The sequence below is a fragment of the Cyprinus carpio genome, chromosome A1 (genome assembly GCF_018340385.1).
Source record: "Cyprinus carpio isolate SPL01 chromosome A1, ASM1834038v1, whole genome shotgun sequence".
Taxonomy (NCBI): Eukaryota; Metazoa; Chordata; class Actinopteri; order Cypriniformes; family Cyprinidae; genus Cyprinus; species Cyprinus carpio.
In genome coordinates, this window is record NC_056572.1 from 17,192,555 (window position 1) to 17,202,597 (window position 10,043).

At 38.4% G+C, this 10,043-nt stretch overlaps 2 long non-coding RNA genes across 4 annotated transcripts; one reads left to right on the plus strand and one right to left on the minus strand.

Moving 5' to 3' along the window:
* Window positions 1-858: 858 nt before the first annotated feature.
* On the plus strand, window positions 859-5,765 carry LOC109074044. 3 transcript variants are annotated; one of them, XR_006159255.1, is made up of 7 exons: window positions 859-1,319; window positions 1,542-1,575; window positions 1,668-1,759; window positions 1,858-1,940; window positions 2,023-2,214; window positions 3,330-4,052; window positions 5,709-5,765. It is a non-coding gene; the product is annotated as an uncharacterized LOC109074044 (long non-coding RNA). The 3 variants fall into 3 exon arrangements; XR_006159242.1 differs by lacking the exon at window positions 5,709-5,765 and having other exon boundaries at window positions 2,023-2,908; window positions 3,330-4,692; XR_002014953.2 differs by lacking the exon at window positions 5,709-5,765 and having other exon boundaries at window positions 3,330-4,692.
* Window positions 5,766-6,471: 706 nt separating this feature from the next.
* LOC122148184 lies at window positions 6,472-9,409 on the minus strand. Its single transcript, XR_006162204.1, has 3 exons — window positions 9,302-9,409; window positions 7,444-7,485; window positions 6,472-7,361 (listed from the first exon to the last, which is right to left on the minus strand). It is a non-coding gene; the product is annotated as an uncharacterized LOC122148184 (long non-coding RNA).
* Window positions 9,410-10,043: the final 634 nt, after the last annotated feature.

Here is a 10,043-nt window from a genome sequence, read left to right on the forward strand (position 1 = left end):
CGCCACACATCCATTTTCTCACGCACAGAAAAAAATCGCGAAGCAAAGAGGACACGGAGACCGACAATCTCAGCTCTCAGATTCTGTCAATTTTATTATGAAATTCAAACAATGAATACCGTTTTGGTGCTTGTAAACGTGACGTGACAGATCCCTAGTGGCACCTGAACTGATCATCTCTAGCTAATAGTAAAGAACTCTGTGTAATCCGTATGGCCGTGAACATGGGCAGTCAATGTGAAACAAAGGTTCGTGGATTTCACAAACGGTTTATTCCATGCCTGTAGTTTTGTGCTGTTGTTAAAACAGCCAACCACACAACACACTCTTCTCGGCATCACTGGACAGCATACGTACTAAAAAAACTAAATAAAAATAACTTTTCATACAGCTATAATCTGCTACAGCCGCCTACGGGACTAACGCTACTTCTGCTACTTCCTTAGCAGCAAGGCACGCAGTAATGGCGGCGCTGCTTTACTTCCGTGTTTCGCCGGATTTGTCTATACAAACAAACATGGAGGAACTCATTATAATGAAATGTCCATTGTATGATAGTGAAAGAAGAATGTTGGTTTGTAATCTGAAAATAATTAAGATGAAGTTTGACTTGATAAACATATTGCAGAGGAACTCATATGAGGAATGTATTATTTTTTTAATGCTTTATTTGAAAATGACTGATCGAGATAAAAGAATATAGGTGTTAAGGGGTATTAGGAAAAGGGTTTTGTGAACTTGGCCCACACTCCTAACCAGCAGGTGGCGGTAATGCACCTTAAAGTTGTATGCCAACCTCCATTAAAATCTACAAGAAGAAGAAGAAGAACAAACGAACATGGAACAATACATTTATTAATCTGTGTTAATGTTAGTTAATAAAAACACAATCGTTCAGTGTTTGTTCATGTTTTTGTTGCTATTACGTGACGTAGCGGTGTCTGACTAGGGGCAAGACGTGGGCTGATGACGTCATCGTCACAGAAAATATATGGATTCACTGTCAACATGAAAATGCAAGGGCGGCGTTTTCAAATTTATCCACTCTGGAACCCGGTTTCAAAAAATATTGTTTTACTTTCCCAAAACGCCAGATCCCTGTGGACGAAACGCCTATACGATACAAAATTTATGCATATATAGCAAAACGCATCTCTGTGTGGGCGGGGCTTAAGTACAACACTGCCTGCAATACTCTCCACAGGGAGAATATCTGGTGTCCTGAGGCTCTTGAACACAATTTCGATAAACAAAGACCGCAGAAAGAGGCAAGCCATGTGCATAAAAGAGTCAAGCGGACACATAACGTGGGCATTGCGGTAAGTTGAACCTAAAATTAAAAGACATAGTCGTAAATTGTACCTCGCCAAGTTAGCTTAAATGAGCGCTTAGCTACACAACTACTGTTTGTCCTATGCGTTGTTGTATGTGTCCAGCATATTTAACAGATTGTCCGTATTATGCAATGTTGTTTGAAAACTCTTTCTATCATATGCATGTTTGTGTGTATGTATTAAGTCATTTTAAATTCTATGTTACAGGAAGCTGTAAGGCATAATTCAATCCAGAAACTGGGTAAGACTGCTGTTTTTCTTACATGCTATTTATGGGCTTTTGTGTAATCATTTTAAATGTAATTATTGACACATGACTCTCTTTCCACACAGAATAAATTCACCTCATAATCAGGCAGTGATTACTTATCTCGTGGAGGAATTAAAGACGTCTTTTGAAGATGCAGACCCTGAGTCTATAAAAGGTAATCATATGTTATTGTAATCATTTCATGTCCCTTATTTTTATCTATATTCTAATTTGAATTGTTTCTGTCACTTATCTGAATAATTTTTTATTCAGCTTTTGCAGGACTTACTATGAAACACTGTGGAGGAAATACACTTTGTCTCTGCCAAAAAAGTTACAGATTAGGGACTCCATTAGTAAGTGTAGAAATTCACCTCTGTATTAAGTTTGGTACATCTCTGGGTGTTTTTAGAGGTTAACTTGTGGTGTGTTTTGCAGTTGCTGGAGTCCAGGTTCAGGGTCATTCAAACAGATGCGGAGAGAGAACTGTGGCAGACAGCAATGCTGGAACTGATGTCTGATGAGGAGGATGCCATGGCTGATGGAAGGCCGGTGTGGGTTGTGAGATCTCCACCTCACAGGAGCCCACAGTTGTCAGACCTTTGCCAGCAACTTCAGCGCAGATTGGAGGTAGATGCGCGTTCTTGCACACCATCAGCGTGTAATACCTAATGAAACTGAGCAAGAAGGACATTCATTTGGTAGGATACATCATCATTATACGTCTGAATTGGTATCATTCCGGAAGTATCCTAAACTGTTGGAATTTGATGTATACACTCAGTGGTACTTCAGATACGTCCGGAAATATGTGGTGTATACAGGAGTTTCCTAGTAAAGATACACCTCTTTTCATGCAGTGACATATATGAAAAATGTTGAAGAAAAAAAAGAAAGAATTATTTGTGCAAAAGGCCGATCGCTAAGTTACACTCCATCAGATGACAGGTGCGTCACAATGTGCATCACGAGAGAGCACCAGAATTCAAATAAACAATATTCCGCTTATCTTTGACTTTTTTTTTTTAGTGGACGGCCTCATTCTGTTTGTGACACTGTATGCTACAAAACCATGCTGTTTTTTATTACCAAGACGCAGTTTTTTGAGCGTAGATTATTCCATAACGGATACTGTATGAACAATACTGTCCCCAAAGAACTGAGATGAAAACAAAGGAATTACTATCCATATTACAACATTATTGCTTCGTTGGACTAAAAGTGCTTTATGACATGTCGTTCAGTGGACCCTTACCTTTCTAACTAAACCGGGATTTACAGCTGTGGATGTGTTTATGACTCGCTATTACAATGAATCAGTTAGGTACTGCGTTTTGTTTATACATGTTTTGATATGTACTTCTTACACAAGTTTAGCAAATACATTCCTTATAAGCTTTCCATTGAAAAACAGCAATCTGTCATTGATGCTTGAGGCTTAGACTTTTATAATGATATATAGTTTGTAAAGATGAATTTTGTCCTGTTTCATTTAATCTATTCGTAATCATTGACATATGCAAACAAAGAGCGTTCAGTGCGTCGGCGTCCAGGTGTGGGTTAACAGGTTAATGTATATGAGAATGAGGAAAAGAACAAAGTCTAACTTGAGTCCATTTGAAATTCTGTTTGACAGGCCAGCTTCCATTAGAGCAGTACCAGAACCGTGACCACTGTCCTCTACAGACTTGTGTGAAGATGACATGCTAAACTACTGTCGAAATGTGTCTCTTGTTCTCTCTCAGATATCTCAGCAGGTCAAGGATGCTCTGCCCAAGCCAGTGGAAGGAGTCAGGTCTTGCTGATAACACACATTGTGGTGAAAGTGGCAGAGAGAGCTATGTGGGTGCACGCAAGTCAATGCAGGAAGGTTCCAGCGCCACCAGAGGGTGACAGATCAGTAAAGTGATTGACCAGCTGCCCCGTGCCAAGGGGGATGTCTGGCTGACTGAGGTGAACAAACATACAGTGGTGTATGCGAGCTGAACAATGCAGCAACATCACTGTGTGGGAGTGATCTGAGGTCATTACAGGCTGTTGTATGACAGCAAGGGACTTAAGCTGTTAGGAAACAAGAGCCAAGAGAGAGATCGAAAAGAAAGTGTCCTCAATGAAAGTCCAAGCAGAACAATCAAGTTGGGCAAGAGACAATTATGTTCTGAGGGAACACAGGCTGTGGAATAGAGCGGAGAAGTTCTTTCATGCTGTAATTCTAGTGTTTGGAGTCAGTCTTCTTCAAACTGAAGTTGAAATCATGAGATATGAACTGATAAGTTTCATGAACACTACCAAGGTGATGATGGAAGGTGTCAAGGAGGAACTACGAGGGCTGAGGCTGACTGTACTGCAAAACTGACTTGTTCTGGACCAGCTCCCGACATCTTCTGGGGGGCGGAGTGCAATTGTGGGGTCTGCGTGTTGCACTTACATTCCTGACAATGATGCTGATGGCCACGTGATAGATGATGGTATTAAGAACATAACTAATGCAACTGACAGGTTGACAGCTAGAGATGTAAATGCAAATGATGACTGGGGATGGAATTGGTTTAAGGGTTTATGGCAGAAAGCAGAATACATTGGGTTAAGTATTGTCTCAACACTGGCCATGATTTTATTTTTGCTGTGTATGTGGCCTTCTGTAGTGGGAATGATTAGAAGAGCTGTAAATTCAACCATGAAATCTTTAATAGTTCATCAGATGGTAATGTACAATGTCTTGTGTGAAAGTAAGAATAATGTGAGTGTTTCTGATAAAAATGTTGAAGTCAGAGAGAGGCTGAAATCTGACATCATTGTCCATGTTATGAGATGATACAACCCGAAGGTAAGATAAGGAAGTTTCTTCTGTTTGAATATCACAATAAGATTTTTCAAATATAAGAGTTATTGTTTTCTTTATGGCTTGCTTATATGTTTGGAATGTCTATGTTCCATAAAAAAACAGTGCAAATGCTTTTTTCACCCATATGTGATGGTGTGATGGTGATTTAAATCCTAGTAAATTGAAGAGGTATCATATCGATCACAAGTGCAGTATGGAGTACCTCAAGGCTCAGTACTAGGGCTGTTACTCTTCATGCTTTACATATTACCCTTGTGAGATATCATCAGGAAACACGGTGTTAGCTTTCACTGTTATGCTGATGATACTCAGCTCTATATTTCTTCGTGGCCCGGTGAAATATACCAATTTGAAAAACTAACAGAATGCATAGTCAAAAAAATTGGATGATGAGTAATTTCTTACTGCTAAATTCTGAAAAAAAAAACAGAGGTGTTAATTATAGGACCTAAAAACTCTGCATGTAATAACCTAGAACCCTGTCTAAGACTTGATGGCTGCTCTGTCAATTCTTCGACATCAGTTAGGAACCTAGGTGTGCTATTTGATAGCAATCGTTCCTTAGAAAGCCACGTTTCTAGCATTTGTAAAACTGCATTTTTCCATCTCAAAAATATATCTAAATTACGACCTATGCTCTCAATGTCAAATGCAGAAATGTTAATCCATGCGTTTATGACCTCAATGTTAGATTATTGTAATGCTTTATTGGTTGGTTGTTCTGCACGCTTAATAAACAAACTCCAGCTAGTCCAAAATGCAGCAGCTAGAGTTCTTACTAGAACCAGGAAGTATGACCATATTAGCCCGGTTCTGTCAACACTGCACTGGCTCCATATTAAACATTGTATCCATTTTAAAATCTTGCTTATTACTTATAAAGCCCTGAATGGTTTAGCACCTCAGTATTTGAACGAGCTCTTGTTACATTATAGTCCTCCACGTCCGCTGCATTCTCAAAACTCTGGCAATTTGATAATACCTAGAATATCAAAGTAAATTGCGGGCGGCGGATCCTTTTCCTATTTAGCGCCCAAACTCTGGAATAACCTATCTAACACTGTTCGGGAAGCAGACACACTCTTGCAGTTTAAATCTAGATTAAAGATCTATCTCTTTAACCTGGCTTACACATAACACACTAATACACTTCTAATATCCAAATTCTTCAATGGATTTTTAGGCTACATTAATTAGGTAAACCGGAACCGGGAACACTTCCTATAACACCCGATGTACTTGCTGCACTAATATTAGTCTGTTTCTCTCTTATTCCAAGGTCACCATAGCCACCAGATCCACTCTGTATCCAGGTCAGATGGTCACTGCAGTCACCCGGATCCAGTACGTATCCAGCCCAGATGGTGGATCAGCACCTAGAAAGGACCTCTACAGCCCTGAATGTCAGTGGAGACCAGGACAACTAGATGAGCCCCAGATAAAGATCCCCTGTAAAGACCTTGTCTCAGACGACCACCGTGACAAGACCAGAGGAGCCAGTTGAGTCTTCTGCACAATCTGACTTTGCTGCCGCCTGGAATTGAACTGCTGGTTTCGTCTGGTCAGAGGAGAACTGGACCCCCGACTGAGCCTGGTTTCTTCCCAGGTTTTTTCTCCATTCTGTCACTGATGGAGTTTTGGTTCCTTGCCTCTGGCTTGCTTAATTGGGGACACTTCATTTACAGCGATATCGTTGACTTGATTGCAAATTATTGCACAGATACTATTTAAACTGAACTGAGCTGCATGATGACATCAGTGAATTCAATGATGAACTGCCTTTAACTGTCATTTTGCATTATTGACACACTGTTTTCCTGATTAATGTTGTTCAGTTGCTTTGACAATCTGTTTTGTTTAAAGCGCTATATAAATAAAGGTGACTTGACTTGACTTGAATTTACACGCTTGATGTAAACTATAAGGGTAATGTGTTCACAAATGTATCTACATTAATCAATATAAGTGATCAATAATGATCAAAAGGGACTGTTATGGAAATTTTTTATTTTGTTAATTTTGCATTGATTGCATTAATCTCATTTAAGTGTCTTTTTAAACATACAGTGGTCAAGGTAGTATATAGTCCATAGGTACATTGAGTTCTTTTATGTAACTTGTGCACGTAACTGCTTTAGGTTGAAAAACAACATTTAAGGGGAAACTGTGTACCAGGGACGGGCAGTATCTTTTTACATACTATAAAAAGTGGGCTGTGAGTCTGTGTTATCTCTTTGCACACAGACTCAAGCTGTGTGTAAACAAGATAATTCTCTGCAGAGAATTAAAGCAATACAAAGACAACGCTCTGTTTGGTTTTTCATTCTTAGTCTCTACAAATTGTTATTGAATTAGAATTTCCACGACAGTAGGAGGTCGAACTGAGAAAAGATGACAACCCATGCAGTGCATACTGATCTTGGGATGGACAGTGATTCATTCCTGAAAGCCCTTCGTTGCTTCATTGCTTGACGAAGGAAACCCTTTGAGATCCTATCAGATCAGGGAATGAAATTCAAAGGTGGGGAAAAGGAGCTTCAGGATGCCTTTGTTGCTCTTCAACCTCAAAAACTTTACGTTCAACCCACCTAATGCCCAACATTTTGGTGGATGTTGGGAGTGGAAGATTTGATATCTGAAAACAGCCCAGCAAGTGACCCTCAGAGCACAGACAGTCACTGAATGAGTACTGCAAACTGTTTTTATTGAAATTGAGGGAATCCTTAATGCTAAACCCCTTGATTAAACATCTTCAGACATCGCAGACCCGATCCAGTCACCCCCAACATCCTGTTGATGGGGTGGCAGGACTCTTCACTTCCACAAGTGACATACAATGATTCTGAGCTTCTGAGCCAACAGAGATAGAGGCATAGGTTAGCTGCTAGCTGATCACTTTTGGAGGCAATTCATCCATAACTACCCACCTAGCCTTCAAACCAGACAGAAATGGATGTGAGAAAGGGAAAATCTATGAGTAGGTGAAACTTTTATGATTGTGGACCAATAGCTACCGTGTTCCCTTCAGCCTGTTGGAAGGATTGTTCAGGTTTACCCTGGAAAAGACAACAGGATCAAATCAGCTAAGATCAAAGTAAAGGAACCCTCCAGCCTGTTTTCTTGATTTGGACTGTACCAAAAACTTTCTTGCAGAGTGGAAAACAAGACAGTATTAAGGCTGGACATGTACATGTGATTGTTTTTAGTCATATGTTAAATTAGTTAGAAGTGCCCCGTTTAAGGATTGAGTGCATGTATGTGTACATGCAACTAATCGTAAATACATTTACATAATTCATTGTATAATAAGTTCATGAGAGAGATTGATGACTGCTACAGCGGCATTTCACCTAAATGTTTACATTGTTAATTATATTTTCACATATCCTTTTGACAAAATGTCATAATCCTCCTTTGTTATTTGTTTGTTCGATGTAATATATGAAGTGAAGTGACATACAGCCAAGTATGGTGACCCATATTCAGAATTCGTGCTCTGCGTTTAACCCATCCAAAGTGCGCACACACAGCAGTGAACACACACACACCGTGAACACACACCCGGAGCAATGGGCATCAAATTAATATAATATAAATGTTATATTATATTGTATCAAAGATTCTTTTTTGCCATTGTATAGAAGTTTATTTGTAATTGTATGGAGTTCTTTTGTTTACTTTTCTAATACATTTCAATTTCACTTGCTCAGTCCTGGTTCTTCCTTTAACCCTCTGGGGCATGAGGGTGTTTTGGGGGCCTAGAGAAGTTTTGACATGCCCTGATATTTGTGTTTTTTTCAGTTGCTTATAAAAATATTAATAATAATAACACTAATAACACTGTTATCAGCACAAACTGGGCTACAATAATATGTGAGCAGCATGTATGTACATGATTGTGTTTTTGAGAAAGCGACGTTTATGCGTGATTAGTGAAAAACTAAAATTTTGAAGTCACTGAAATGAGGCAGTAAAACACCTAGAGAACATTTGTTCACAAGACTTTTGAGAACAGATATTGAAGCCTAAGTGTTTTTGCTTCAAAATGATGTGACAATCATCTTAATTACTCGCTCACAGAAAACAATATATTGATTTACATTTTTTAAGACACTTTTTGTGTAGGAAAGGTATATGCGAGAAGGCGTCCACTATCATGCACAATGCTGTGATTCACACCTGAGAAGACAAAGGCCCGCATAATGAGCTGCATAATGAGCCTTTCAGCCAGGTGTGTGACTGTGAGAGAAGAGTTACAAGAAAGACTCTGAGGACAAAATTATTTTTTTTAAACTACATTATTAACATTATTGTGATGGTAACTGATACTAGTACTAATTTATAGAAAAAAAGAACACAATTACCACATAGCACACATATAATCAGTGATATTTACAGCTTACTTGATACATTTACACCTCAGAGGATCCCGGGTATAACACATTCAAAATACTTACACCAGAGTAGATATTTATGAAAAGAAGCTTAGTTACATTCATAAACACAAGCATGCTTTGTATGTAGGCCTATACTATATATATATATATATATATATATATATATATATATTATATAAACATATTTGGCTATATTCATGAACAGAGAATAGCCTATCTCAGTAAAGTTTTGTTGAACCATTCTTACTGATATAAGGCTAGCAACAATATTTTTTTATATATCGTATTGCTGTTTATGTTATATAACATAAAAAACATCCTGGCGAGACATTTAGATGCTGTGAATGAAACTTTATAATGTTTCACTTGATTATACATTTAGTCAGGAATTATAGTTTGAAAAAAGTCTAACTAGTAAAATGTGTACAGGTCATGTGAAAACTAATACAAGTAGGATAATAAAAAAAAGACTTACTCGTGTTTAGGATCTCTGCTTGATCAAGCTGCTGCATAAATAATCCAAAGGTTCTTGAGGTGAATTCTTTCTTATTTGTCACAGCAAGTCTTTTCTGTGGTGAATTCACACAGAGTTTATAAACATAGTTTAAAAAAAATCTCTGTCCACAAGAAAACTCAAAAGCATACTATGAAGCACTGCCAAGAGTGTGCCAAGCCAACAGGTGGTGATATAATCTCAACCGTAAAGCCATGTTGGCTAATCAGAAGCCTGAAAAAGTTTCCAGTAGGCAGAGATAACAGCGCCTGCTCCGACATCACAAGCCAAAATTTCGCTGTCTACATAATAGGCCTTTTTCACGGTCCGCATTCAAAAACCGGAAGCTTCCAGTAGTTGTGTAAAATAACTTCCGCTGTAGCCTGCATGAATGGCAATGCCCATAGCACAGGATTGTTGTGATTTATTAATGAACTATTCATCACAGAGGTTTCATCAAAACATATTAACCACAGTTTTCAAACATTAATTGGGTAAGTCAAAACAAGGAAAAATGTTGTCATGATATTTCGACGCATATTTCTTGAGTGCACAATTCATGCTGCGTATACAGTAGGTCCTCTCCACAATAGCGACAGACCAGCTTTTTATTTAAAAAAAATGCAAGAATAGCAAACAAACAACATCACATTAAAGAGCAATAAAATCAGCGTGCAACAAGTGTTATAAATACTTTGCACAATAATTAAAACATTAAAAAATA